Here is a 4499-nt window from a genome sequence, read left to right on the forward strand (position 1 = left end):
TTTAATTTTTGTTGTATGTTATTTTTAGAGGATAGGTTATGAGTTGAAAAAAAAATTCTATTTATGAGACAGATTGAAAAAAAAATCTGTTTAAGATAGATTGAAAAAAAAAAGTTGATAAGAAAATGAAAAAAAATTTAAAAAAATAAAAGTTTGAATTGGTGAAATTTATTTGGGATGGTTGGATAGTAAGTTTTTAGCAATTCTTGTTTATCCTATTGAATTTTATGGTAGAATATTAGAGAGTGTAGAAGAGGGATAGAAGTTGTTTTCTTGCTATTAAATCACCCCATACTAGCTTGGATTAACATCTATTGGCATGATTTTCATTGTACTCGTCTATGAAGTATATCATTGTTCCCATTTCTTCCATTTGTCTTCTTGATTGTATTATCTTCATACGTTCCCTTACATTGTCTTATTTCTTATTCATGTTTCCTTTGCAATACTAATAAACCTTTATGATTGTGCAACCTTATGCATATGATAGTGGTGGAGATTAGAAAGAGGAGCAAGCATATGGTGCATGAACCATGAGTAACTTGAGAGAGCTCCACTATTTACATGATTATGAGGATGAGCTACCACATTATGTATCTTGTGAGGTTTAAATGTTATCATTCTCAATTTATTCAGGGTGGATTGAAATTACTGTGTTGTTGATCCATGTGAGAATTGAGTTCTGGGTTGCTTGAATCTTTAGAATTTGGCACTCTTATTTAACTTGTTGTTGCAACTTTTTAATGTGATGGATATTGTTAGGGTGGAAAATAATGTTTAGTTAGATTTACTTGCACGAGACGTGCAAGAATAAGTGTGGGGATTTGATAAGTGGCTATTTGACAGGGTTAATTCGGGACTATATTGGACTGTTTTGATCATATTTTATATCATAAATTGGATTTTGAGCTTATTCTTTATCTTGGATGAATTTTTGATCCTCATTCTATTTTTCATTAATTTGAAGTAATTTATGGGTATTAATTTGTTATATTTGATTTTGTAGGAAATTAGGATGAAGCCCAATCGCAAATAATTAAAATCGGACTAAAGAAATCAATTCAAAAAGCCTTTAAGTAGACCCAATTTAGAGAGAAATCAAATTTGGTTCGAGTCTGGTTCAAATCGGAATCAAATCTGGTTCAATCATGTTTAAAATTAGAAATTGAGTCAGCTTGGGTTCAAATTGCTCAATCGAGTCTGGTTCAATTTGGGCTCGAGTCTAGATCAAATCAAGCCCGGTTCAGCCCCGCGTTTAAAAGCTTCTCAGGTTCAATCGCGCAAGGGGGGCTTGGAGCTAGGGTTATTGTTGTTTCTCCTCCGTGATTTTTTCTTCGTCCTCGCCGAGCTCCTCCGTGATCCTTCTTCCCCGTTTTCCCGATCAACACCCGAGCGGCGCCGGCAACATCGACGGTCGATGAGCGTCGACCATCCACATGATCTTCCACCGTGAGCGGTTTGCTCCGGCGAGAGGTCTTCCCTCCCCTATCGGTCGTGCTCCGCCGCTGTGAGTGGTTTGCCCAACGAACGGTGGTCGGCGATAGCCTCGCCTCCGCGTCCACAGAAGCTCCGAGTGATACTTGTCTGCAGTTTGCAGCAAGGGATCACCGGTCAGCTTCGATTCTCCGCCGTCATCAGAAAAGGGCAAGGTAAGGAGTTTCAATTCTTTGTTTATTGATGTTTTGTCTACGGTTTGCAGCAGGAGTCAGGGGCAGAGGATGGATTCTGAGCATGCCTTCTTCGATCGTGTCTCACCGTGAGCAGGTTTGCTCCGGCGAAACCCACCTCCATGTTGGCGCAACTCAACCTTCGGTTGATGGCTTCATTCTGTGATGAATCGGGAAACATAATCCCTAACCCTAGCTGGAATTCAATTGATTTTCTCATCTGTTTGTTAGCTGATTTCATCATTTGAAAACCCCCCTGAATTGCCTGTTTCATATTGAATTTGAGTGTGATTCGATTGTTTGTGATGTTAGTGATTTGAATGTGAACTTGATTCGGTTGTTTGTGATGTTAGCGATTTGAATGTGTTAGTGATTTGGTTGTTTGGAATGTTTAGAGATTATGAATGTGAAACTTGATTCATTTTGAAGGTGAAATTAGATTCGGTTGTTTATGATTAATAAATTGGAATGTTGAACTTTCATTGTTAATTATTCGATTGTGTTGAATTTGAGTATGTTGTTATTGTGAATTTGATGTGCAAATGTTTCTATTTTGTTGTAGTGATAACCTTTCATATGAATGAATTGGTTGTGTTGTTGTGATGCTTGAATAGGAATGAGTTAATTATGTTGGTCATATGTATGAGTTGTAGTAATTCATGGGTGTATGTTTTATGTTGTTTAATGTTATATGATGTATGTCGTATATTGTAGTTGTAATTACGAATGGAATTTATGTTGTATGTTTGTACATGTTGTATGAATGGAATTCATGTTGTATTTTGAATTTGTGTGAATGAATGAAATTCATGTAATAGGTTATTATTGTGATAAATAGAACAAAGTTGTTGTTGTAACTTATGTGATTACCCTATTCTTAGTTGTGTTAATAAATTGTTTATGTATAATATTGTGTGAATAATTTGTGATTGTAATGTATATTGGATTGTAATTTATAATTATGTGGACTTAGCATTCTTTTGTTAATTGTAGAGTTAAATTGTTAATAATTGAATTGTGTAGATAGTTAGGAATGAATAAGATGATTAACAAATAAAAACTCTGCACCATATGTCTAGAACAACTTCCATCATTGAGTCCATGAGAGACGACCCGGACCTCTGTTATATTACCTAAGTGATATTTAGGAGTTTGATTAATTGTAAATTTTAATTTTGAAGGGTGTGAGTGACAACACAAATAAATAAAACAAATAAATTAAATTAAAATTAACAACCAAAAACACACCTCATCACAAGCCTTAACCCTATAACCCATCATTGCTTATTTCTGTCTAGTCTCCACTGAATTGCTTCACCTCTAATTAGGTTGATGAATCCCTAAGAGCTACCCCACTAGAATCTACAAACATAAGGACAAACCTCTCTGGCAGTGGTTATTGATGCCAATAACTATCTTCACACCCTTCAATTGCCCAACCCCCATGCCAACACACACACCATAACCATCCTACATCACAATTCCCCATCGTAATATGAGATTGAATGGATTCTATATCAGTAAAAAAAATGCTTAATCAAATCACACATGAGCACAGAGTGGCGCCCCTACAATTTCTTTAGTAGAGCCTACTACTTAGCCACTAGAGTCACATTGGAAACGGACTCCAACAAGTTCTTCAACCCCACACATGTCATCCTTCGTGTTGCCTGCTAGGACCTTCCCTATCTTCTTTAGGCACCACTAGTGCAATACATTATGAAATGAAATAAGTGACAAATGTCCTAATTGTCTTCATTTTGTCATTTTAGAGATCAATAGTTGAGAGATAATTTAAAATTTTTAACTTGAAAGAGAAAAATACTTATCTTTGGGAAATTGTTACTTCAATGAATGAAAACAACAATGCACTTTGTCCCCCACTAGACAATGGGTGTTCCCTCATGAGGTGGATAGTATTTCCTATACCCTATACCAGCCTTAGACTAAATCGACTCCACATGAGGCCTGCATTATATTACAAAAAGCAGCCTTGATAAATGAAATGAGAATAAATTCTTGAGAAAAAGGGAGAGGGGCACAATCTTTTAAAAATTAAACTTGTTTTATGCATAGGATGATAACAAGAAAATGGGATGAAATGCTAGAAAAAGAAAATGAGAGAAGGTGATAATAGTCAATAAAAAAATACAATAGTAGCAAAAAATATTAGATCTAATGCATTTCTTTCTCATGTCTTCTCCTCTATGTCTCAAGATTGAAAATGTGGGGAGGAGAGGAAAGGGAAGGAAGAGATAGGAGAGAATAGTAGGGGAGAGAAGGGGGAGAAAAATGACAGTTTGTTTGTCGTAGCTATGTATAGGGAGAGGAGAGAAAATTACCCAATATCCTCACTTGACCATCTACGATGTCATCCACCGACCGTCTGCCTACCCACCATAGTATCCTTTCCTCATGACACCCACACACAACAACCAACATGCCCACCAATCACCCACCTTCCCAAATATGCAAGCCCAATGTTTGACAACCATTGCCTAAGCCCTAACCCTCGCTCACTCTCGTTACTACTCCCTCATCGATGACCCTTGCCCACACTTGTCGAAAGTGAAGAAAGACCCTTCACTGGACTTGCCTCACTGTCGTCGTTCGCCCCACCCACAAAAGGAAGATGAGGGTAAATTGGAAATTTTGAAACGTGTCGTGACTATAATAGTGCATCCATAGAGTTTTTGGTGCATGTGATGTTGGGGGAAATGAATTAGCAAAGAGGGATTCAAAATCCTCTACATTTGTTATCTATTGAAATGAACAAAAAGGAGAGCTCCTCGAAATCAAAGTTCTCATCTCTGTCCCAATGGATTTCACTGA

Source organism: Curcuma longa, chromosome 6, assembly GCF_044706935.1.
Source record: "Curcuma longa cultivar G26 ecotype Majalengka, Jawa Barat chromosome 6, ITB_CL_G26_1.1, whole genome shotgun sequence".
In the NCBI taxonomy this organism is placed as follows: domain Eukaryota; kingdom Viridiplantae; phylum Streptophyta; class Magnoliopsida; order Zingiberales; family Zingiberaceae; genus Curcuma; species Curcuma longa.